Genomic DNA, 27,497 nt, shown 5'->3' with positions numbered 1-27,497 from the left:
CCAAGGTACCCGCCAAACTTTAACCCCCAAAACAATCCATCCTTTTTTCCCCACTTTCCTGAGCCCAGAGAGCCCAATCTGGGAGAGGGGAGGCCAAGGGGGGAGGGGTAACCACATTTTCCTAACCCGGGGTATTTTGGGAGAAGGGATAGCTACCCTTCCCGGGATCAGCCCAGGGGAGACATGAGGGCCCCGTACCAGCCTGAGCGGGTGTCACAACTAGAGCGCCAGGTCCAGAACATGGCACAGGCTCTGGGTTGCATGCTAAGGGCTCAACAGAACCCTCAGATGAGCACGGCGGCGCAGAATGCCTCAAATCCAGGACCGGGTGTTTCAGAGCAATGACGGGGGAAGATCCCCGACAACCCACCGGTTCCCAGGGAGGAGGCACAAGGGGAAGGGGGCGTAAAGCCTTGGAGGAAGCTTCCTTCCCCACTTGTAAAAAGCCCCTGGAAACCCAGGAACCGGAACCAAAATCTCCAGCCTGTGAAAGTCTGCAACCCAAGGAGCAGAGGGGGGCGGGGGGTGGGAGAAATAAAGAGCCCAAAAAGACCCATTTTGAGGAGGAGGTACAAATCTTCTAGTTTGAAGGAGAGGGATCCTCCGAGGATCCTGGGGAAAGGATCTTCTCCTTCAGAGATGGGGGAACTCCTCCCAAAGAAAAATGGGTCCCAAAGGATCCAAATCCAGACTGGGTAGATGTGGGGACCGAGTTAGCACCGCTCATCATCAAACCCCAGAATCATCAGCATGAAAATCCCCTGGTTCAAACCCATCCTGGCGGCTGCCTCCAAAAAGGGGGGGGGGCAGCCCAGAACCAGGGGAACCTAAAACTTCCCCCATATCTAGCTATCACCTTTTTCTTTCAGATTCCCGAGACTCCTAACAGAATTCTTCCCAAATCACCTTCCTGTCAGTGTCCAAAACCAAGAAACTAACCCACCAGTTGTCCAAAAATGTACATTATCTTTGCACCCTTGAGGAGAATGAGGGATGATTCTATGCCCGGTCCAGATACAGGGGTAGTGTACAATTTTGGCACAAGTGGACACTGGATCCCAAGCTACCCTTCTGTCAAAAAGGGCCTTTGACCAAATGAATTCGAGAAAGGGGGAGAAATACCAAATTCCTCTCACCCCTCTTCCAGGACAACTTCAGAACTTCGATGGGAAGGAAATTCCCGTCGAGGGGACTGCGGATTTGGAGATTAAAATTGGGCGACACAAGGTGAAGCACCCGGTCATAGTTGTGACTCAGAGGGCACCCCAGGTTGACTAGGGAATGACATCCTGCGAAGGTTGTCACCCCTAATAGATTGTGTAAACAAGGTCCTCTGGACCCAGACTAGCCGACCAATAAAATTAAAACAGAGTGTCAACCATGTTAGTTTAAACAGCACATGCCACATGGTTGAACAAAAACCTGACCAAATAGAATTTCACTTCGAGAATAATCAAATCCCAGACGTGAAAGTAATATCAGTAGGACAACAAACTGGTGATGGTGAGTCCTCTCTATTTCTGAAAATCAACCTTCCTTCCCGTCTAAGGTGGCATTCCCCACTGGAAGGAAACACTCTGAAATTCTTTACAAATTGACAATTAGAAATTCCCACTCCTATAGTCCATAAAGATGAGAAATCAGCTCAAAGTCTGGCTGATATTCAGAAAATTGGAGAGCAGTTGTTCATCCCTATTCAGTTAAATGACGGGAAGGACTCTGTTCTCGTCCGAGTCTGTGTGAACAACGGTAAGAGCTTCATCAGCGAAGCCATGTTCAGCAAACTCCCAAAAGATCCAGCCATTCCCACATTTAAACTGATAGACTAATGGGAAATGGACCTGGAAACACCCAATTCCAAACATCTCCTGCCTAGCAGGTGTATGCTCAAAATCTCCATAGGCAACAAGAGCATAGTCCATAATTGTTGGGTCGTGCGAGATGTCCCTGCTGCATTTTACTTAGGCAGTGACATTCTCAATCGCTTTGCCATTAGTTTGGACCTAATAAACTTCAAAGCTTGGTCCCGATTAGCGGGTAATCCCTTGGGCTTTGATGACCCAGAGAAAGCATTTAGGTCAGCTCAACTGCTTACTTATGCAGTTGAAATTGAGATTGGAGAGGAAGTCACCATCCCAGAAAGGACCCGACAATTCTCACTGGAAGTGAAAGTTAAAAGAGGACAGAAACTGAAAAACCCTGACGCCTATATTCATCTTAATGCTTATTTCCAACAGCAAGGATTGGGGGTAAACCCACCACCATTAGTCAATATAGAACATGACACCATTCCAATAGAGGTGGATAACAGCGACTTAAAGAGTATCACTCTAGCTGCAGGCACCATTATTGGAATGGCGGTTGATGACCAACATTTTTCCATAGATTTATGTAATGAACTGTTAGGACCAATCCCCAAGGACTGTTTTGACAGTGATAGTGATGATGACACAACACCAGACAGGATCTTCACCCAGCATGGGGGGAATTTCCTGGTGTACACTTCCTGCCCTTATGGCAAGGAAGACGTGACCTGTGACTTCAGGAGGGATGAGGTATATTCCAAGTCCGCAAGGACTGCCTTCCCCACCTGAAGCCACCTGTCCAAATCAGCACTATGACCAGGGACTTCTCCACCCAGCTGGAGGAGGCCGCTAGGATAGCAAAACCGGAAGCCTTTCCAGGCTTCAGGCAGATGGGTGAAGAGAGAGTCAACCTAGCTGATGCCTGTGAGACTCTGGAGCAAAAGCAACAATTGAAACAAGTTTTCTTTGATTTTCAGGATCTCTTTGCGGTGGACTCATATGACTGTGGTCGCACCGACATTCACAAAACAACAATTCCCACGGACCCTGGCATAACTCCAGTGTTTGTGAAGCAATATTGATTGCCTCTCGCATCAATGGAGTCCCTTACTGAAATAATTAAGACCTTGAGTCTTGTGGGATAATTCGTCCAGTCCACAGCACCTTCAATAATCCGGTGCTGGGGATTTTGAAGCCAAACAGCCAGTGGAGACTCTGCGCCGACCTTAGGGAGCTCACCAAACGGGTCCATACTTCCCGATGGCTTCTTCCCTACATTGACCAAGGGCTGGCCCAGATCCAGGGGTCAAAGGTATTCACTGCCATTGACCTGACCAATGGGTACTGGACTGTACCTGTCAGCAGGGAGGACCAATACAAGCTGGACCTTACCTTTGGGGGGGCAGCAGTACACATGGACCCGGACTTCCTTCGGCAACATCAACACCGGCAATGAATTTAACATTTTTCTACACAAGGCCATGCCCGACCTTGGTGAAAGGGGCAACCTGGCCTATGTAGATGATGTTTTAGTCAAAAGCTCAACAGTGGAGAAACGCATAGCGGAGATCCGTTATGTTCTAACACAGTTGAGGGCTGCTGGAGCAAAACTCTCCTTTCATAAGGCACAGTGGTGCAGAACCTGTGTCAATTTCTTGGGGCATGAGATTACTCCTCAGGGTCTCTGTCCCCAGGAAAAGAAAGTGGAAGCACTCTGGAAATTAAAAGACCCCACAACTCTGCGGGCACTAAGGATCCTCCTTGGACTGACTAATTACAGCAGAAAGTTCATTGAGGACTACGGAGAGATCACAAGACCCCTGATCCATCTTTTGAAGGGGGGGGTCAAGTGGGAGTGGGGTCCAGAATCACAAGACCCCTGATCCATCTTTTGAAGGGGGGGTCAATGTGATGCTGGAAATGTATCAGAGGGACAGGGCCTCTGAATCCTTGTCCTCTTCTGCCTTTTATCGTGTGTTCTGGTATGTTTTCTGCCCAGGAATCCATTTGGGACTCCTGGCAGTGCAGCTCTCTCTTTTGGTTTGGTGAACAGACCCCTGGGATACCCTTATGGCACCCATGGGTGGGGGGGTACAACCCTGTGCCCCTAGTGTATGTTTTTGGGCACCTGTGGGTGGCCCACAGAGCAGGGTATGGGCTGGTGGCAGCTCCATGCTGAATTGGACAGGTGCTCTGGGTGTCCTCCATTTTGGGATACCCAGGCCCTGCCATTGGGATCAGTTGATTCCTGATAGAAACAAGATGGCCCCTGTGGCCTCTTGCTTTCTATTGCCTGTTGTCTTGTTTTCCCAAAGTCCTGGGATGCCCTGACTCTGTCCCTTCCCCCTGACTGGCTGTTGGGTGGAAGTTCCATATATGGTGTTGTTGTGAAGGCCCAGCTAGACTGACTGGAGCCTTCCCAGTGACTGTATGTTGTGGGTACCTCCTGTGGGTGGGACCTGGGTGAATGGAGTGTGTGACCAATATACACTCCTTGTTGTGGTTGTCTGGTTTCTGGCATGAGAGACAAAGACTGAGACAGCCCTGCCCGAAACTGGCCTGAATGCAGTGTGTAGTGTTGAATGGCTGGGTACTTGTCCCAATCCACATTCCTTGTTGTGAGTGTCTGAAAGGGAGGAGTGTGGCCTGAATGCACTGTGTGCCTGATTGGCTGACTGACTGCATGAATGCCCTTCTGTGTGATTGGCTGCTGTGTGTGTGCCAGCAGTGTGGATGAGAGGCAGAATAGTATATCTGGGGACCTCTCACCACTGGAAATTGTTCAGAAGCATTCAGAAGCTGAGTCTCCACTCAAGAGTAACTGGATTTGCTGATCCTCGACGTCCAGCTGGAAGAAGAAGACTTGCTGTGGCATTTGCTTCGACGGAACTGAAGGTTGTCGAAATCGTCGAGGACTGACCCGAGAGAGGACCTGGTAAGGCGCCCTCTTCCCGTGCTCCGAGGGACCATCGAGCACCGCTGAATCTTCGCCGAAGCGCCCTGGAAGTCAGACCCTCGAAAGGCTGCCGACCCGAGACGGGACCGCCGAGGAGATCGAAGTGAAGCACCCGGACATCGACGCTGTCGAAGTCCATTGCCGTCGACCAGGGTTCGCAGGTCTGTGTAACCGCTGGAGGCCCGTCGAAGTTGTGTTGCCCAGCCGTGGGAACCACTTGACGCCGTGCCGCCGACGATCGGAGCCGTCCGCTCCATTGCCTAAGAACATTCAATCGAAGGACTCTCTCGACCGCATCGTCGACCGCTTATCCTGCCGGAGAAAGTCGAGGACGACCAACGCGCCGAGGAGAAACCTGCCGGTGGGTTTCCCGCCACCCGACGACCCCAAAGACTCGGACGACTCGACGCCCTTGCTGGGCTCCCGTCTCTACAATCTTTGCGGTCCAGAACTATTGTCATCGAGGTGCCCCGCACACCTCCGCCTTGCAGGACGCCGACGCCCCGACGCCGACGAGCACCGCTCGGACGGAGCTGCCGCCTCTTCGACAACGTTCGGCCTCGTTCGTCGACGGACGTTCGACGCCCCGTGCCTCCCGCCTGAAAAGGAAGGCATTCAAGAAGGGCCGTCGATTCCCCGTCGCCGAACAGCGAGTCCCTCGACGCTTGTCGACGCCTTTTCGAGGAACTCGACTCCACCAGGTACATTGGGGGGGTAAAAACATTATAGGAGAAAAATAGACTATTGAACAATATCTGGACTGGGCTGGGGTTATATCTCTTTATTTTGCAGGTTGCCCAGGTGGGGGGATCTCCACACAGAACTGTGTCCAGTAGCAAGGGCCAGTATTCTGCCTATTGTTTCAACCCTCTGTTATCTCTCCTCTCTCTATTGCTGGTTTCCTTCTTATTGATCTGTGTGCCATTTCTACAGTATTGTGAATGCACTTTAATGAGGTCTAATATTAGTGGTACCACTTTAGAATTGTAGATATTTACCATTGCTGATTTTCCTGAGCACAAAGTGCGTTATTGTGATAAGTGTACATAACCCTTGAATATTAATTATATAAAGACTGTGTTTTCAGTAATACAGTGTGTGGACATTCCTTTGTGGGGGCTTGGGGATACACTGTACTTAAGAACCAGCCTGCATCACCTCCTGAGAAGCTAGGCCTTGATTGCTCGTCCATCGCTACCGTATTAGAGAATCTTGGCTGGGGTCCTCTGTGCCTCCCCTCTACCATATAGAGAGCAGAAGTACAGACCCCCCCACCGGTCTTCTTTACAAAGCTGGTGGCAGCGGTGGGATGCTTATGGTTTTAAGACTCAGTGTATAACCGTGCCACTTACAAAATATCCGCACTTTTATTAGATTAAGGTTTGGGTGTGTACCAAATAACTGCATTACAAGCAATGGAGGCCATTGCAAATGGTAAATTGACTCGGATGAGCTTAGAGGCTCTCCAGAGTGCTTGTGAAGCCAGGGAGTTAGACTTTGTGGATAAGTCTAGGGCTGAGCTGATAGCTGCCCTGGTGGATTACCAGACTGATGGTGAAACTCTTGAGGAAGGGGGGGATGCAACCAGTGAGGACTCTGCCCCTGGGGTTGTCGCTGAATCTGTTTCTGGGAATGCCACCATTCCTGCTGCCTCTGTTCCAAACCCCAGCAATTCCATGGAACTTGAGTTATTGAGGATGAAGTTAGCCTTTGAATATCGCAAGTTGGAAATAGAAGCTGAGCTTAAGAAAGAGGAGCTGGCACAGCAAGTGGAACTCAAGAATAGGGATCTTGAACTCAGAAATAAGGACCTTGAACTCAAAAGCCAGGACACTGAATGTCAGAGAATCCAGCTAGAGAAAGCCAGAGTGGAGACTTCAGCTAGATCCAGTGAGAGTGTCAGGTCCCCAGCCACCAAGTTTATGAAAGATTTGGTTGGTGTGTTTGTGGAGGGTTCAGATATCCTCCAATGGATTGAAGCGTTTGAAATGGCTTGTGCAATTCATGATGTAGATAAAAGAGATTGGGCTAAGTGTTTGTTAAGCAGAGTGCCTCAAACTGGATATGACTGTATTCTGAAGCTGAGTGTGGAAGAAAGGGGTCAGTATGAGTGTATGAAGTCTGCTTTGATTGCCAAGTTTGGCAAGACACCTGCCCAATACCTTAAAAGGTTCAGGGAATTTAAGAAAAGAGAGAATGTGTCTTGGGTTGACTGGGTGAGTACTGCGCACATGAACATGATGGGGTGGATTGATGGATACAAGGTGAAAACTTTTGTTGAGTTGTCCCACCTCTTGTTTTTTGAGCATTTTTCTGAAGCCTGTTCACCAGAGCTGCGTCAGTATGTGGCTGACCAGAACATTTTGGACCCCTTTAAGCTGGCTAGGTTGGCTGACAAGTGGGTCTCCCACCGGGTGTCCCCTAAGGACTCCAGTGGGAAGGACAAGGACAAAGAAAAGGGGGCCTCTCAGAAAGCTGAGGAGTCCCAAAAGCAGTCACAGTCGGGTAAACCAAAACCTTCCTCTCCTAAGACCCAAAAATCTAGTGGGGATAAGTCCTCTGTGGGTGGGAATAAGAGTAGTGGTCCACCTGCTGCAAAGCAGGCTCCCAGTGGTTCCAGTACCGTACCCCGCACTCCTGGCACTTGTTGGGATTGTGGGGCTCTGGATCACAAAAGGGGTGACCCCAAGTGTAAAGGTAAGGCACTTGGAGTACAGGCTGTCAGCCTGACCTACCCTTACCCCGTGTCTGAGGTGGAGGCCACTGTCCTCCCCTCCTCTACAGGAATCACATTTGGTGCTCCAGTAGAGATTTCCTTAGTGTCCCTTGGGGCCTGGGACCAGTACGCAGAAGTACTGGCGACTATCCCGCAGAACACCCGTAGGTTTTTGAGAAGTGTCCTCTTGAATGGCCAGCCTTCTACTGGTTTGAGAGACACTGGGGCAAGCATGACAGTGGTGGACAGGACCCTGCTCAAGCCAGAGGACTATGTAGGTGCTCCTCTGAGAACCACCAGGTTAGCTGGTGGGCCTCCCAAATTATCGCCTGTAACCCTAGTCACACTCATGATTGGAGACAAGACAGCAAAGCTTCCTGTCCTGGTTCAGGACAATGTCCCTGCTAACATTCTGTTAGGAAACGATCTAGTAGAGTTGGGGTTGATCTCGGATGGTCTTCCCATGACTGCTGCTGCAGTCACTAGGTCACAGGTGACACCGGGTCTGGCTGTGAGTCAGGTATCCGAGCCAAAGGCGAGGCCTAAGGCAAGAAGAAGGAAGACCAAGAAGGCCACCTCTGTGGAGGGAACACCTTCTCTTCCTGCTGTTCCGACAGCACCCAATGGGATCCATGCTCCGGACGGGCTGGGTCCAGCGGAAAACCCAAACTCAACTCCTGTGGGAGAAGAGACAGAAGACTCTCCTGTGGGAGAGGTTCTCAACCCGGAGGATCATCCCGACCTTCAATGCTTGTTAGCTGAAGGGGGACCCTCCCGGGCAGACTTCTGTAAGGGACAGAGAGAGTGCCACTCTCTCGAGGGCCTGAGGAAACAGGCCCTGTCCCAGGCACAAGGTGAAGTGCCTAGGACATTCAAGATTTATTGGGAGGGTGAGCTCCTTGTTAGTGAGCCCACTAAGCCCGAACCTGGTGCCCGCAAGAGGTTGGTGGTACCCCAGGTTTACAGGCCCTTCCTACTGCAGTTGGCGCATGAGGTGCCCTTGGCTGGTCATCTTGGGACCAAGAAGACTAAGCAGAGGCTCTCTGCCCATTTCTACTGGCCACGGATGGGAGTAGAGGTGGAGTCCCACTGCAGGACCTGCCCAACTTGTCAGTTGTCTGGCAAGACTGGAGGCAGGGTCATTGCCCCACTGCAGCCATTACCAGTGGTTGGCACCCCATTTGAGAGGGTGGGCATCGACATCGTCGGTCCCCTTGACCCTCCCACTTCAGGTGGACATCGGTTCATCCTGGTCTTGGTAGATCATGCCACCAGGTACCCTGAGGCAATACCCCTTCGGACTGTTACTGCCAAGGTGGTTGCCAGGGCTCTCCTGGGCATTTTCACCCGTGTTGGATTCCCCAAGGAGGTTGTCTCTGACCGAGGATCCAACTTCATGTCTAGTTACATGAAAACCATGTGGAAAGAGTGCGGGGTAACCTACAAGTTCTCCACCTCTTACCACCCCCAGACCAATGGTCTGGTTGAGAGATTTAACAAAACTCTCAAGGGCATGCTAGGTGCTTTGGAAGAGCCCCTAAGGAGGAAATGGGATCTCCTCCTGCCATGCCTGCTGTTTGCTTACAGAGAGGTACCTCAAGAGGGTGTTGGTTTCAGCCCCTTTGAGTTACTCTTTGGACATCCCGTGAGGGGGCCCCTCGCCTTGATCCGAGAAGGCTTGGAAGCCACCCCTCCAGGTCCCGCCAAGCAAGTGGGGGACTATGTGTTAGGCCTCAGGCGGAGGATGACACAAATGATGGGTCAGGCAACAGCAAATCTCAAGGCCAGCCAGGAATTGAATAAGTACTGGCATGACCTGAAAGCTTCGCAAGTGGATTGGACTCCGGGACAGGAAATCCTTGTGATGGAGCCTACCAAGCCTAGAGCTTTGGCAGACAAGTGGACTGGACCCTTCAGGATCATCTCCAAGATGGGCGAAGTCAATTATCTGGTGGACATGGGAGCCTCTGGGGTAGCCCCCCAGGTATTCCATGTCAACAGGCTCAAGCCTTTCCACAGGCGAGCAGAAGTCTCATGTCTCTTGCTAGCTTCAGGGCAAGAAGAGGATGAGAGTGAGCCCCTTCCTGATTTGCTGCATAGCAACCCTCAGGATGGCTCAGTGGAGGGAGTACAACTCTCTCCCGATTTGACAACAGAGCAGCAGAGGGCCTGCCGGGCTTTGCTCCAGCAGTATGCCCCTCTGTTTTCACTGACACCGGGCCTTACACCGTGGTGTAAGCACGAAATTGACACTGGTGACAGTGTGCCTGTCAAAAGCAGGAGCTATCGTATGTCAGATACCGTCAAAAACCACATCCAGGCTGAGGTCGCCAAGATGTTGGATCTGGGTGTTATTGAACCCTCCACCAGTCCCTGGTCCAGTCCAGTGGTCCTTGTCCCCAAGGCAAGTTCCCCGGCGGGTACCAAGGATTGGAGGTTCTGTGTGGACTACCGAGGAGTCAATGCCGTCACCAAAACTGACGCGCACCCATTGCCCAGGGCTGATGAGCTCGTGGACACTATAGGTGCTGCCAAATTTGTGAGCACCTTTGACCTTACCTCAGGCTATTGGCAAATAGCTCTGACGGACCATGCCAAGGAAAAGACGGCATTCTCCACACCTGAGGGACTCTACCAGTTTAGGGTCATGCCCTTTGGGTTGAAGAATGCCCCTGCCACCTTCCAGAGATTGGTCAACCATGCGCTCAGTGGGCTGGAAGCCTTTTGTGTGGCTTACTTAGACGACATTGCCGTCTACAGTTCCACCTGGGAAGAGCATTTGACACATCTGGATAAGGTGTTGCAGGCCTTGAAAAGGGCTAACCTCACTATCAAGGCCACCAAGTGCCAGATAGCTCAGGGGAAAGTTACCTATCTTGGTCATGAGGTAGGAGGGGGTCAAATCCAACCTCTCTCCAGTAAAGTACAGGACGTACAGAACTGGGAGACTCCCACTACTCAAACCCAGGTGAGAGCCTTTTTGGGCCTCACTGGGTACTATCGCAATTTCATGGCAGACTATGGAACCATAGCTGCACCCCTGACAGCTCTAACTTCACCCAAACAGCCTAGGAAGGTTAATTGGACTGAAGACTGTCAGAGGGCCTTTGATGGCTTGAAAGAAAGTCTGTGTAGGGCACCTGTGTTGAGTGCGCCTGACTACAGCCGACCCTTTATCGTCCAGACGGATGCCTGCGACACCGGAATTGGAGCTGTCTTGTCCCAGTTAGATGACAAAGGGAGAGAACATCCTATCATATTCATCAGTAGACAACTCAAGGGTAGAGAACTTAGGTGGGCTACTGTTGAAAAGGAATGTTTTAGTATAGTTTGGAGCCTTAGGCGTTTTAGGCCCTACCTTACGGGGTCCACCTTCAAGGTCCAAACAGATCATAAGCCCCTGAAGTGGCTTATGCAGATGAAGGGTGAGAATCCGAAATTGCTCAGGTGGTCGATTAGCCTACAAGGGCTAGACTTCACCATAGAGCACAGACCAGGGAAGAGTCACGATAATGCAGATGGCCTTTCCAGAAGGTATGTTGACCGTCTGGATGAGGGTGTCTATCCCGTGGGAGATTAGGCACCCTCCACCTCAGTCTGGGGGGGGCGACTGTGATGCTGGAAATGTATCAGAGGGACAGGGCCTCTGAATCCTTGTCCTCTTCTGCCTTTTATCGTGTGTTCTGGTATGTTTTCTGCCCAGGAATCCATTTGGGACTCCTGGCAGTGCAGCTCTCTCTTTTGGTTTGGTGAACAGACCCCTGGGATACCCTTATGGCACCCATGGGTGGGGGGGTACAACCCTGTGCCCCTAGTGTATGTTTTTGGGCACCTGTGGGTGGCCCACAGAGCAGGGTATGGGCTGGTGGCAGCTCCATGCTGAATTGGACAGGTGCTCTGGGTGTCCTCCATTTTGGGATACCCAGGCCCTGCCATTGGGATCAGTTGATTCCTGATAGAAACAAGATGGCCCCTGTGGCCTCTTGCTTTCTATTGCCTGTTGTCTTGTTTTCCCAAAGTCCTGGGATGCCCTGACTCTGTCCCTTCCCCCTGACTGGCTGTTGGGTGGAAGTTCCATATATGGTGTTGTTGTGAAGGCCCAGCTAGACTGACTGGAGCCTTCCCAGTGACTGTATGTTGTGGGTACCTCCTGTGGGTGGGACCTGGGTGAATGGAGTGTGTGACCAATATACACTCCTTGTTGTGGTTGTCTGGTTTCTGGCATGAGAGACAAAGACTGAGACAGCCCTGCCCGAAACTGGCCTGAATGCAGTGTGTAGTGTTGAATGGCTGGGTACTTGTCCCAATCCACATTCCTTGTTGTGAGTGTCTGAAAGGGAGGAGTGTGGCCTGAATGCACTGTGTGCCTGATTGGCTGACTGACTGCATGAATGCCCTTCTGTGTGATTGGCTGCTGTGTGTGTGCCAGCAGTGTGGATGAGAGGCAGAATAGTATATCTGGGGACCTCTCACCACTGGAAATTGTTCAGAAGCATTCAGAAGCTGAGTCTCCACTCAAGAGTAACTGGATTTGCTGATCCTCGACGTCCAGCTGGAAGAAGAAGACTTGCTGTGGCATTTGCTTCGACGGAACTGAAGGTTGTCGAAATCGTCGAGGACTGACCCGAGAGAGGACCTGGTAAGGCGCCCTCTTCCCGTGCTCCGAGGGACCATCGAGCACCGCTGAATCTTCGCCGAAGCGCCCTGGAAGTCAGACCCTCGAAAGGCTGCCGACCCGAGACGGGACCGCCGAGGAGATCGAAGTGAAGCACCCGGACATCGACGCTGTCGAAGTCCATTGCCGTCGACCAGGGTTCGCAGGTCTGTGTAACCGCTGGAGGCCCGTCGAAGTTGTGTTGCCCAGCCGTGGGAACCACTTGACGCCGTGCCGCCGACGATCGGAGCCGTCCGCTCCATTGCCTAAGAACATTCAATCGAAGGACTCTCTCGACCGCATCGTCGACCGCTTATCCTGCCGGAGAAAGTCGAGGACGACCAACGCGCCGAGGAGAAACCTGCCGGTGGGTTTCCCGCCACCCGACGACCCCAAAGACTCGGACGACTCGACGCCCTTGCTGGGCTCCCGTCTCTACAATCTTTGCGGTCCAGAACTATTGTCATCGAGGTGCCCCGCACACCTCCGCCTTGCAGGACGCCGACGCCCCGACGCCGACGAGCACCGCTCGGACGGAGCTGCCGCCTCTTCGACAACGTTCGGCCTCGTTCGTCGACGGACGTTCGACGCCCCGTGCCTCCCGCCTGAAAAGGAAGGCATTCAAGAAGGGCCGTCGATTCCCCGTCGCCGAACAGCGAGTCCCTCGACGCTTGTCGACGCCTTTTCGAGGAACTCGACTCCACCAGGTACATTGGGGGGGTAAAAACATTATAGGAGAAAAATAGACTATTGAACAATATCTGGACTGGGCTGGGGTTATATCTCTTTATTTTGCAGGTTGCCCAGGTGGGGGGATCTCCACACAGAACTGTGTCCAGTAGCAAGGGCCAGTATTCTGCCTATTGTTTCAACCCTCTGTTATCTCTCCTCTCTCTATTGCTGGTTTCCTTCTTATTGATCTGTGTGCCATTTCTACAGTATTGTGAATGCACTTTAATGAGGTCTAATATTAGTGGTACCACTTTAGAATTGTAGATATTTACCATTGCTGATTTTCCTGAGCACAAAGTGCGTTATTGTGATAAGTGTACATAACCCTTGAATATTAATTATATAAAGACTGTGTTTTCAGTAATACAGTGTGTGGACATTCCTTTGTGGGGGCTTGGGGATACACTGTACTTAAGAACCAGCCTGCATCACCTCCTGAGAAGCTAGGCCTTGATTGCTCGTCCATCGCTACCGTATTAGAGAATCTTGGCTGGGGTCCTCTGTGCCTCCCCTCTACCATATAGAGAGCAGAAGTACAGACCCCCCCACCGGTCTTCTTTACAGTCAAGTGGGAGTGGGATCCAGAATAAGCTGAGGCAGTAAGACAACTCAAAAGAAGCCTCTCACAAGTGCCTTGCCCAGCTTACCCTGTCAAAAACAAAAAGTTATTCTTGGAGACCGGGTTCTCAAATACATGCTTGACTGCAGTATTATATCAAAAGAATGACAAGGTCAATAAAGTAATCTCCTATGCGAGTAAAACTTTATCCTCTGTGGAGGGAAAATTAAACGATTGTGAGAAGGCACTCCTGACAACGGTGTGGGCATTGAAGAATTACCGCCCGTTTATCCAGGGGGAACACATCATAGTGGAGACTCCACACCAGGCTCTGCAATATCTCCAAAGTGACAGAATCTGGGCCGAAATGTGAGTAATTACCGAATTACTTCCTGGATTCTGTCAATGCAAGGCTTTCCTGTGGAGGTCAGACATGGCCAAAACAAGAAGAGTCCCATCGCGCAATATCTGGCAGACTTGCATGATTGTGCCAGAGAAAACTGTCTTGAGGACGGAAGTCTTAAAATTAAGGACAACATGGAGGCATATCTTAATTCCCCACACAAAGTCTTTGAAGAAGACCAGTGTGAGGGAATGCTCACTGTCTTTGTGGATGGATGCTCTTACCATGTTGACAACAACGGGGAAAAAGAACTTGTGGCCGGTGTAGGGAATGCATGGGTGAATGATGCCCCAGAACCCTTCACTAGGTACAAGATTGGTCCCCGAAGTAGTCAAGTGGCAGAGTTGATGGCTGTGCATCAAGCCATCCTCACTGCTGTCCAACACCAACTCCATGAACTGGTCATAATCACACACAGATTCGGATTATGTACGGAACGGGTTCGTGGAGCACCTGGTTAACTGGAAAACCAGAGGCATGCTATGTGCTAATAACAAACCAATGAAACATGGGAAATTAATCCAAAATATTGATGATCTGGTCACCTCGAATGGGATGACCATCTACTGGAAAAAGATCAAGGGTCATTCTAAAGTAGAGGGACCAGACACAACTGGAAATGACCTAACTGATCAGCTGGGCAAAACCGGAGCCATCCACGGGGATCTACTTGAGATTGGGTCCCTGTTGGGGGAAATCCAGGTCACTGCTATCACTAGGTCCCAGACAAATGCTCACAATGAACTTTCATCTGCACAATGGAGTAAGGAGACCCCAGATGCTGATTTGATTACGGCTCAAAAAGGGGATCCAATAATTGGTAAGTTTTATCAACACTTTGAGGACCCTGAGAACTTTCCCCTGATGGATACCGATTACATAGGGAAAGAGGGCCTCAGAGTGTTGATGAAATGTCCAAAAATGTTCCGAATCCAAGATGGTTTGTTGGTAAGGAGGTCCCTAGCTGGCCATGATCAGTGGGTGATCCCTACCTCATTCCAAAGCCTGATGCTAAGTCAAGCCCGTGATGCGGCCACAGCCGGTCATAGGGGGTTTCATACAACACTTGAAATCTTAAGAGAGGTTGCATACTTGCCACACATGGGGTAGGACCTCGACCAATACTTGAAGGGGTGTCTTGTGTGTGCACAATTTCAGCCAACATCCCTCACACAATGTGCACCTCTCCAAAAGAGGGTGATGACACTGCCTTGGTCAGATTTACAAGTCGATTTTATCGGGTCCGTGTTTTGCTCCTCTAGGGGGAACAAGTACATGTTGACCGTGACATGCTTGTTCACTAAATGGGTGGAATATCTCCCAGCCCCACATTGCAAGGCAGAAACAGCAGCTGCCCTGATGATCAATCACATCTTCTCGCGTTTTGGACTACCCCAAAGAATTGAGTCAGACCGAGGTAGCCACTTCACCAGCGAAGTGATGACAAAGATGCGAGAGATACTTGGGGTCAAAAGGAAATTACACATTGCCTACCGGTCAGCCTCTAATGGTGCTGCACATAGATAGAACAAGACAATTGTGAGCATATTAAAAAAGTTTGTGGCAGATTCAGGGCCAAGTTGGGATATTACCTCTTGCCCTGATGGCCATCAGATCTACCCCTTCTTCTGCAACAAAAATATCAACGTTTGAGCTGATGGCTGGATTGAGGACAGTGCTTCCCCAGCATCTGCTCTACAGAACCCAAGGGCAGACATTATAAATCCCTCCACAACTCATGAGTATGTTTGAAAATCTGAGAAAGCACCTTCAACATGCTTTTGCCTATGCTCAGCGAAATCTAGAAAGATCTGCAGGCAGTATGAAGACCCACTATGACCTAAAGACTACTAGAAAAGAATACCATGTAGGAGACCGGGTCTACAATTTCCAAAGGAACCAGGCCAAACAGCGCACATTTTTGCCTAGTTGGAGGGGTCCTTTTGAAATTGTAGACAAAATCTCACCAGTCGCCTACAAAATCCGTATCCTCAAAGGCAGTTTGGCAAAGGGGGAAGATAAGTGGGTCCACATCAACCAACAGAAGGGTTGTCATCCTAGGCACACTCTGCAGCAACTAGAGGATTTGTCTGGAACCGCAGAGGGGGACAGTCCAGCTCCCTAGAATTCCAACTATAAAATTCCATCTGTATAATCAATAAATTGCAAATAGAAAAGATTGTCCTGATATGTCAAAATGTATGTGTCTGCCCCACTACATGAATAGTGGTGGGGAAATATCTACAAATATGTTCTGCTTTGTCATCCTAGAAATTGAAACCATGGATCCTTAGATCAAGGGGGACCACTCAGGGACCAGAAGGAAAGATCCAAGGGCCCCGGGGTATTGCTCCAGACTCTCATTAGGAACCAGCAAGGAGAACCTGACGATCCACCACTGATAGGAGAAGCAGATGAATTTTGCCATTTGGACAGGAAAGAAGAAAACTGAACATCCCAATTGCGTGACTTCCCCTTGATGGTCGGTCCAAAGTAAAATCACGAAGGGGGCTTGTGGGATGTTTTAACCCACTATGCTCTGCCCTGCGACATCCCTGTGTGCTGGTGGCACCAGAATCAGCAGAATGGCCGCAAAAGTCCTATGCGCGCTAAACCTATGAAAATTGCGCTTTGAGACTAGAAAGATGGCTGCCAATCTACTTCGCCTGTGTCAGTAGTGGAAGGAGACCACACTGCTGAAACCTGTCACTGACCTGCCCACCGAGTGAACATGGAAACTGCAAGAAAAGCAGTGTTCTATTGCAAGGAGACCTAGAAATTGCTCTGAAATCCCTTTTTCTTGGTTCCTGAAAATACAAAATAATGGTTCAAAACAGCAGAAAACATCCAACATCCTTGCTGGGTGTTACCCGTCATTTAATTTAAGGAATCAATATGAGCACACAATGTCAGGAAAAGCAGAATCTATCATTAGAATATCCACATTAAAAAGTGTGCTTGAAAGTGAACATCTGTCACAATATGGGCACAGTACCTCCACCACCTGTATTACAGCTGTCAGTAATTGCATTAGAAGCTTAAACTTGTGCAGTTAAATCAAATGGTTGGAATTAAGTGACTTACTACCAAAAGTAATATAGGTTGCAACTATTTAATCTCTATGTTTTAGAGAATGGAATTAGAGTTCTGTTTGCCCGTTTTAAAATTATAAATTTATTTTCTTCAAAGAAAAACTTAACAAAGTGATTTTTAAAGTCAGCCTGATGCAGCCAAAACTACAAAGCCAATTCCCCAGCTTGCTCCAACAAAAGGCACCTCTCCTGCTTCCCACCAAAAGCCAGGAAATCACATTCAGGTGTTGATGAAGAGGGGAGGAGATTTGGGCTGCTGCTCCTGGGAGAGACAAAGGCCTTCCTGGGCTGAAAGGATATGCAGATTGCAAGTGTCCACAGTAGCCTCTGCTAGAGAAAGAAGGCAGGGATTGCTCTTGAGCAACCAGAAACTTTGGAGGCGGGAACAGACATGTTTGTTGATTCTTAAAGCACAGAAAGTATATTTTGAAAAGGAATGACAAAGGACTGTGCGAATTTGTAAAAACCACAGTATTCTTAATGTGAATTTTTCGGTCCACAGTTTAAAAGGACTCAGAACTCTGTGTAATGTTCTGAGAAGGCGTAGTGAAAAATCGGGTTTTGTAGCAATTGTCTTGATGTCAGAAGCATGAAACTTCACATGATTATGCCCAGATATCATGCGCACATATGGATAAAATTGTGGATAAATCAGACATTGGGTCCCAGACCAAAAGTGTGAAAAGTTGCCAAATCCAGTCCCAAGCTCTCACAGCAACGGGGCTTGGATGAATACTTGCTCCACAAAATATGTGATATAGATATGCGATTGCTATCAAGTTTGTAAAATTGTAAATATGTATTATATGAAAAGTAGATTTCATGTGCAAAAACAAAGGGGAGGTTTTCGCTGGATCATAAAACACATCGGGCCTCATTACGACCCTTGCGGAAATGGAAAAATGATGGCGGAAATGCAATACCGCCATCGAACACCGCTCGTTGCGATCATGACCCGTCACCGTAAAGTACGATGCCATTAGCGACACCGCAGTGAACGGCAACGCTAACTGCACCAAGTACGCGCACGCGCGCCTTGCAAAACCGGAATCACCGCCATGGCGCAACGGTACGCGAATTCTGACCCTAGCGGACATGTACTGAACGCCATCAAGCACGTCGTAAAGTACCATTCCGCCATGGCGAGAAATACGGCAACGCGAACCAACCGTAAATGGCCCACTGAGTGCCTGTACTCCACTCCCTGGCCTCATTGCACAACTCCTGGCAGGCGCAATGTACTCACACTATGCAACCAGTGAAATCCACGATTCACCCATGCATGCCAACGTAGAAAAGCATGCAGGGGCTCAAAGCGCCCCGTGAGTGGGCATCCATGTACGGCATGTCACCATAGCCGTACTGACGCAGCACAGGCATGTGAAGGTACAACACATCAAAATGAAAATCAAGAACACATGACACAAAACAACAGTAGTCCCCCATCGCTTGCCACCAGCGCAAGGCAACATCCACAACAGCATCCTGAGGGGGATTGCACCAGCCCTGTACTCATGCCAGTAAACAAACCAACCATCAGCAGAAGCATGTACCACACAAGTCGGCAGAGTGACTGAGCAGCCAGGCTCATCCCAAGAGGGGCCGATGGGAGCTGCAGGGCACAGATGGCATCAATACAGAAGCTATTCCAATGGACATGACCCCAGTCCCCCTCCAACAAACGCACGCAAACACAGTCACCTGTGACCAGCCACATTCTGAACAACCCATCATTCCACCAATCGACCTGGCTGACAGGCACCAGTCGGCCAAAAGCCAATCCCCCGCCCCTGAACAGCACATCATGTAAACAGACACAATGGCAGCCTCTATCCGTGACCATACTGTGCTACGTAGGCAAACGCGGCCAGTACTGTACCACACAACTCAACTCAGAAGGCGGAACACAAAGCAGATCAACACGCAATACATACCGCCACAAAGCGAAAATCGCCACATCACCTGCAAAGAACAACGCAACACGACAAATATCGGAATACAATTTAAATGCACATCCAAATGACAAAGGCCCCACATCAATTTGCAAAATCCCACCAAAACAACCATCATCACCGAGGGCTGCATCTGCAATAATTGACCGGCTTCCACTTGTGTGACGCCCTGTACCATCATGGCACACAGGGCTTACATCAACGTTCCAAAAGGCAACATGGAAGCGGCAAGAACCGCAGGTCCGTCCCATGAGGCAGGCACTAGTCGAGCTGAAAGGCCGAAATGTTGCACCTAGCCACCAGTACAGCGTAAGGGCATGTGGCCCATTGGCGATCGTCCCATATGATCGAAATGGTGCTCCACTGATTCACCCGAAGCTGCAGGAGTCGAGAGTAAAAACCATCTGGAGGAGTGGCGTAGAGATGGCATCTGCAATAGGGCAGGAGATACCTGTCACCCAAAAGAAACACAAATCAACCGATTGCATTACGGGACTCATGATGCATTACAATCTTCATTCAACACACCAAATCCACACCCATATGCATGCTAGCCCACTCCAAAGGAATATACACACCCCTAATCCAGTATCGAATCACAACGAAACCAATCGAGCTAAATACACCATTGGCAACGTCGGTTACTGTGCATGCGTCCGTCAAGATAGAACCCATGACATGGGATTAGTAACGTGCCTAGACACAAGTGTATGAAGGCGCGTCGAGACAGGGAGGATCCGACAAGGGCAGAGAGACGTATGTCCCACTATGGCAGCCTTGCATCACATAACGCAGGGCAAGGGGAGTGAACCAAAAAACCCATGTACATGGCAGACCCTAAACGGATTCATCAGTCCATGCATCCACACATCATTCCCTCATCCCGCAATGAAAACGCATGAATATTCACTCACATAATATGTGAAACTTCCATCGCGTCTGTGCGTAATGCAGTCCGCAAAAACCACTGTGCCCCTGGCCGGATCTGTAGTGTTGTGAAGCAAGATGGATTTGGGAACGTCCTGCCTCATCGTCCACTACGCTATTGCGCATCCCCTTCAATTCATATCATTCATTGCCTGCTCGTTATGGGCCATGTCCCAAGGACATTCTACAATAGAACGTTACATTTCCAGCCAGACCTGTGGGCGTATCCTCGCCGCTACTTCAAAACCCAAAATGCTGGCCTTCGAATTCCTCACTTGCAACATTACGTCGAAAAGGCTTCTGTGAACGCTTGCATTCACAATTACATCAATGTAGTGCGGCTGTGTGTCATGATGCTAACTGGCTGCAATCACAAATGGGACGCCACGCCCGTCGGTGAAGTACGTTACTGTGCTGCATGAGGGTCGGCCATCGATCGAGCCCTACATACCACTGACTCTTCACAGGTATGTAAGCGGCTGCAATCATAGCATGTGTAACAATGGGAGCATAGCATGAAAATCAGTCAAAGTACATCACACTGCCATCGGGATTTGATACATGATTCCAATCCCAAGATGCCATGCGGCCAAATGCAGCCTTACGTGCGGGCCGTGCTCGACCAGAAGGGATTGCATCTGCCACAGATTCATTCAATCAGCACAGGTGGAGGCCATACAGGCCGACAGCACATATATTGCAGACCCAAACCCCTCCCACAACCACTCCCACTCCAAAATGCTACCGGCAGGACTAGCGATGTTGGGCCTGGGGTACCAGATAGCACTGCAAGTGCTACAACTACAAGAAGACGACGAACAACAACAGGTACAACAACCGGGCGCACAGGGGAGACGGAGGAGGAGGAGGAGGAGGAGGGCAAGGCAGGGTCAGCAAGGCCCACAAGCACTGCCACTACCACCACGCAGGCGGCCCGCAATCCCACGCCTCCGAGCCGATCCGTTCAACCTCACTGCTGAGCAGATCCACACCCTCTACCGTTTGGACCGGGACACCATAATCGCCATTGTGGACATGACACATGCTGACCTCGTGAGCATGATAGATAGCCCAACCGCCATCCCACCCCTACTGAAGGTGGTGTCTGCACTCCACTTCCTGGCCACAGGCACCTACCAGCACACAGTGGGACAGTTGCATGGCATTTCACAGCCACTGTTCTCACGGACACTCTTCCAAGTGCACGATGCCCTCCTGAAGCACGCCGACGACCACATCACACTACCACGCACGTACCAGGAGATTACCAACGCTAAAGTGGGATTCCATGCACTTGGCGGCATCCCGGGTTGCATTGGTGCCATCGACTGCACCCATGTTGAATTGGTTGTCCCACATGCCATGGAGGTCCAGTACCGCAACCGGAAACAATTTCATTCAATCAATGTGCAAATGGTGTGTGACTCCAACAAGATATTTACGCATTGTTGTGCCAGATTTCCAGGATCTACCCATGATTCTATGGTCCTGAGGAACACAAGAATACCACGCTACATGGAGCGACACGCAGGGCACAGATCCTGGCTACTCGGTGAGTCTCATTCCATGCATGACATCGTGGCCCATTTGATGCGTCAATGACCTTGCAGGGGGGGGGGGGGCTACTTAGCACTATCATTCCACTGACACCCTTTATTCGTCTCATACAGGTGATGCCGGGTATCCACTGAAGAGATGGCTCCTTACACCAATCCGGAACCCACAGAACGAGCATGAGGAGGACTACAACCATGCCCACTCACGTACCCGTGTGGTCATTGAACAGGCATTCGGCCTACTGAAGGCTCGTTTCCGCAGCCTCAGCAGGTCTGGCGGGGCACTCATATACAGCCATGAGAAGGTTTCTAAGATGGTCATGGCATGTGTCATGCTGCACAACATGTGCATACGTAGGAATGTGCCCATGCCCCCTGACGCTGTACTGCATGCACCTGAAGATGATGATGATGATGAGGGTGGGGATGTGGAGGCACCTCAAGGAGTCCATGAGGCACAGGATGCACGTGCAATCCGACAGAGCATCATAGATGCATGCTTCTAGCAACCACGCATGGTGCCTATTACACGGAAAGGGGACCTGTGGCACTGTGTGTGTGTAGTACAGGCACATTGTGGACTGTACGCCTATGAAGGCCTCGTACGCAAATATCAATGTCCACACATGTCATTGGATGATAATGAGGTGCTGTATTGTTGATGTGATTTGATTTATACACCCTATGGACCCGCCACCCAGTGAAGCCCAACACACCCCCTCCACCCTACTACCTCCCCCCCCAACACCAGTGTCCAAATATGCATGCTGTCCGTGGGTAGACGCTATTGCAAGCCCCCTCTACGGGTATCAGGGGCACCCCTGCCCGTGGAGCGCAGGTTCCTGCCAGATCTGCGTTGGGGGCTGCCCTGGACGGAACTTGCCACGGATGAGGTCTCTGCCTGCTCGCGTCCATGCATGTCTCTGAGGGTTTGTGAGAGCTCCGAGAGCACACGGCGCACAGCAGCAAGTTCAGCACAGACGTCTTTGGACGTCGCATGCAGTTCCCCCCTCAGGCTCTCGGTGCTTTTCTCCATTTGTGCTCTCAGGCTCTCGGTGCTTCTCTCCATTTCTCCCCTGAGGCTCTCACTACTTTTCTCTATTTGTGCCCTGAGTGTCTCGGTGGATGTTTCCATGGCTGCCCTGGAACCCCCGCATTCATTTGCATGGTCCTTGAGTAGCGTGGACGCTTCCTGCTGTTGCTCGATCAGCAGGTCGAGGGACTGTTGCCTCTGCTGGGCCATGGACATTTGCGGTGGTGTGACAGGGGGGCTGCTCAACACATGTTGCCTTGGCACAGGACTTGTGGGGGTTGGCCAGTCGTCGTCTTCAGGGTGCCCCTGCGTGGTTTCGTCATGGTGTAGGGGATGGAACATGCAGGGGGATTGGGAAAGGTCATGGATGGTACCTACGTCGCCAGCACTGTTTTCCGTGTCGGAGCATGCTGGCATGACAGCTGTGTCACCTATGGTGCTGCTACCACCAGAGGCAGTGCCATCAGATACGTTCTTTGGGGGGACCTGTGGTGCTGGGGTTGTGGACTTGCTGGCTGCTGGGGTGCCTGTTGCAGTCCCCTCCAGTGTGCTGCCACTTGATTCCTGCTGCTGCCGTGTCTTGATCCTTGCACCTGAGGTGGAGGCTTTTGGGACGTTGGTCCTGGCCCTCTTTGCAGGCGTGCTGGTAGGGGTGTCCTGCAGCTCGTCGTTGGTATCGGACCCTGTGGTGGAGTAAAGAGGGGCGAGCGTTAGTTATGGGTCTGTCGGATTCGGAATGGCAACGTATCAAATGCATTGGGGTGGTACATGAGGCTGATTTGGGACTGGGCCTTGGAGGTGGTCTCATTTTCGTGTGGATTGAGGATGCATTCATTTGGCTGCCTGCAGTTAGGGGGTGCATGCTGCACATGTAGGGGTTGTTTATGGCTTCTTGATTGATTTGTTTGTTCATTCTGACTTTTAGAGGGCGCTGTCAGGGCTAAGTATGTATTGCACTATGGGGTCACATGGTACTGCACATGTTCGTGGTTTGTGGATTTCGCATTGTTTCTCTTGGCCAACCTACCTGATTCTCCGGATGTCGGCACTCCTTTCTCCATCCCTCCGACTCCCTCTATGCTCTCCATTCCTATGGTGGAGGCGCAGATTTCCTCCCAGGGGGTCAACTTGATGGGCGACTCTGAACCCCCCCCGGTAGCTGTGGCGATGTTCCTGTTCGCAGAAAGTATGCTGCGTACGCGGATCCGCAGGTCGTCCCACCGCTTGCGACATTGCTGTGGCGTGCGGGGTGTTGTCCCCACCGCACTTACGCGCTGTGCCACCAGGACCCATATGGCCTTCTTGTTGGCAAGGGCCGTCCTGGTCATTTGACTGGAGAAGACGACGGCGGAATTTTCCTGTAGGGTCTCGGTGAGCACGGTCAGTTCCTCTCGGGAGAAGTGTACCTGCCGCTTGCGGTCACACGCTTTCTTGGCTACCTTTCCCATATTTATTTTTTTAACTGGGGTTGCTAACGGGTTGGGATGTGTGTCAGGGTCGGATTTTTTATGGTTGTGTTGGGATTCGGATTTTATAGTTGTGCGGCGTGCTGTTTCCCGTTCCGGCCACATGCTTTTACTTCCGTTTCTGTATATTTACGGTGGCCGTAATTTGCGGTGCACGCTCGTTACGGTGACCGCTCATTACGGTGACCGCTAAGATGGGTGGCGGTATTGCACCTGGTGCAGCGTACGGCGGCGGTAAGGGCCGTTTTGGGGTCATTTCCGCCATCGCAGCCTTTCGGATTCCGCCATGGCGTAATGCTCGTGCCCGATGGGTCGTGATTGGCCGCACTTTGCTCCTTCGTGCTATGGCGGAAACGCTATTTACGCTGTTGCGGTCCGGTCAGTCAATTTCCGCCAGGGTCGTAATGAGGGCCATCGTCATGATGACACTCTGTTTTCTTCTCCAATCAAGGGTGAGGAAAGAACCTAGCCAATAGAATACCTAGGAGGTGTGCCTAGGATAATTCAGCTTCCCCACCCCTTTAGTAAATACATAAATACATAAATAGAGACAGTTTAGGACCTAGAGACACACACATTCACCCACCAACCGATTGCTGGCAGAGCACTTTGCAAGAGAAATCCATATTCCAGACTCCAGACTCCAGAAACTTTGAAAGCAGAAAGGCCCAATTCCAAAGCTGAACCATTCTCAGCTTAGCCTTTAAAAATCCAGAAACCTGATTTACCCCAGACCTCTAAGGAGAACCAAAGAACAGCCTGGCTGTGCTGTAGCTGCTTTCCTGCTAAGAATTATTGCCAGAATCCAAAGATCCAACCCAGTAGAGTCGTACTGTGACCAGATAGCTGTGAACCAGAACCAGAGCCCGTGAGATCCAGTCCAGTCCCACCGTGCGGTGTCCAGAGTGCCTTGCTGATTGCAGACCCGAGCGCCTTGAGTCCAGTCCGGTGTGCCTAGCAGAATTCCTCTCCAGAAATCTTGACTGACTGAATCCCTGACGGTTCTGTCCAAACATTGGTAGTGAGTATCCTTAGTATAGGACTGTCACTAGCATATTTATTGTCCATATGTCATCCATGTCCAAACCTATCCTCTCTTATATCCAGAACTGCATTGTTAGAATATTTTGTCTTGACTGAACTCTCCATCTCATCCCCATTATCTTTTGTAATAGTAGTGTTAAAATCATCTTTCCCCTGATATATATTTTCTGAAGAAAGGCGAGCGTCTCGGCAGGCAAAACCAACCAGAGATATCCTGGGCTGGTGGCTGTGCTATCGTGTAGTTTGCATCTTCATAGTCTACCCCTAGTGTAAAGAAACCTTGTTTGTAATTTTAAAAGCGCATCTTTATTTTGCAATTTTGCCTCTCTCTAAAAAACGACCTCCACAAAAACCTCCATAAGTTCTTCACTGTTTCCGCTAGAAATGATATTTAAGTGTTTACTTGAAGCTAACACCTAAGCTTTCTAATTAACCCAAAACCGCATCCCAATTCCATAAAGTTTTTCCGCAATCACGCTTACTGCACGCGGGAAAGTTTGCCGCAAATTTTTCGTTTGCCTCAAATCTATAACGTGTGAAATAGCTATTCATTGCACACAACCTCAAAATTAAGTTTTCTACTTGCTTCTATAATCATTGCTAGTGTTTGTCTGATACTGTACAAAGCGGCTCCCACTAGTATTGAAACAATTTCCGTGAATTAAATCCATTTTCAGTGTTTTTACCATTCATGTAAAGCCAACTTTAAACCATTTCTTGACAAGTTTGCCATCATTTCTGTTTCTCTCTCTGTGTTTGCTGGGGGGAAATTGGGATTGATATATGGTGTTGAATTCTGTATTCCTGAAACCCGTTTTCTCTCTTTCCATCTCTTTATATTGCATATTGGGGGGACTGGGTAGTGTGCAGGGGGGAACGAGTAATCACATTGCATTTTGATTGAACCCACACAAAAGTATTATCTCTGTGCTGCATTATTTTTCTATAATTACTCCTTGAGATTAAAGAGATTGTTAGTGTGACATCACCCCATTGGTGATTATTGTATAACCATTAAAATAATGTGATATATATATATATATATATATATATATATATATATATATATATATATATATATATATATATATATAGTGCAAATCCATAAATTATTTTTAATTTTGCAAACCAGCCTGCTTCCTGGTTCAATGTGGCCGGGGGGGATTCAAAGAGATGGGCATGATATACGTGGTACATCATTCAGAAATGAAAGAACTTATAGACATAAATAAATAATTAAGGGTTTCAATTGTGCATCCTACGATAGGCATTGACTTAGGTGAAGTGCTTGATTGAAATCACTTACAACACCGAAAGAGGCGTTCTGCCTCAAAGTGGGATGGCTTCAGCCCTCCCCAGTCAGGGGCTGGCGCCGCCCATGCAGCCAGGTCGAGTCAACAAAGCCCAGCATTTCAAGAGGGGGCTAGAGCCTGATCTGCTTAATGGTGTTGCACCCTGCATGTCTTTCACTGACGTTCTGTTAAAAACAAACATTGGCAAATCCAACAGTTTTGGCTTTTGCATAAGTATTAGGCATTTGCCAGGCACTGCTATTAGATGCTCAGGTACTCAAACCAGTTTGCACCTGCTACCATCAAAGGCCAGTTAATACCAATACAGCAGTGCCTTTCCCATGCCTCCATGAAAGCCCGAACTGTTAGTATTGACAATGCTTGTTTTGCTTTACCCTTGATGCACAGGACTATGCACCAAGGTTAAGGCAGCCATAATACTTGGCTAAATTGGCTCACATTGAATTTAGGCCAGTCTAGCCAGTAATAACACTTACATGCTCAGTCAGCCTGGACATTCTTTCTGTGGCATGGCATTTTTACTGGCTGGGAGTCTGTACATGGTAATAATGGCATATATTGGTGCAGCCTGCATGGACATTCATGGGAACAACCAGCATGAATATATTTTTATACTAGCATATGTTGTGTGCAAAGGCGACATGACATGTATTGGAAAATTTTCCTGTGCATGGTTGGTGACTTGCAACTATTGGGTTTTTCAATGTGCTTCCATACAAAACCAATTGCAATCTGTATGGATTTCTACCCAATTTTACAAAGAAAGTGCTGTAAAATGCATAATTTTAACCCAATGTTTCAGAAATGTTCCTGGGATCGAGAAACCCCCTCAAGCAACCCTTGTTTGGTTTGGGGTCCCTCACTGTGCTCTGTCGATCCTGCATAATTGGCACAAATATTTAAGCCTCTTCAATTCAGAAATTCACCAGCCTCCACTGTGTGTTATCAATCTGTCACTGTGTATGATGTGTGTTTTAATGAACACAAAGGGGCAGGGTGCTCCTTAATGCTGGCATCACGCCCCACATACTGTCATGCCATCCTATGTATATTAATGCATATGATACAAAAGTTAGTCTGGCATAAACCTTTCTTCAGTAGAGAAAACTAACTGCTGTAGTTCATTGGCAGTTGTAGTAATAAACCATATTTTGGTTCCTCCACACAAACTCAAGGGGAGATTTCTTGAGTCCTGTTTGTGGAGGTGCCGCCGCTGGCCCAGTGCAGAAAATCCTAAGAGGGCCTCACCAAATGTTTTGCCCCAGGCCTCACTACATCTTGTGACAGCC

The sequence above is a fragment of the Ambystoma mexicanum genome, chromosome 4q (assembly GCF_040938575.1).
Source record: "Ambystoma mexicanum isolate Mex_15411 chromosome 4q, UKY_AmexF1_1, whole genome shotgun sequence".
In the NCBI taxonomy this organism is placed as follows: domain Eukaryota; kingdom Metazoa; phylum Chordata; class Amphibia; order Caudata; family Ambystomatidae; genus Ambystoma; species Ambystoma mexicanum.
This window is presented reverse-complemented; position numbering follows the sequence as displayed.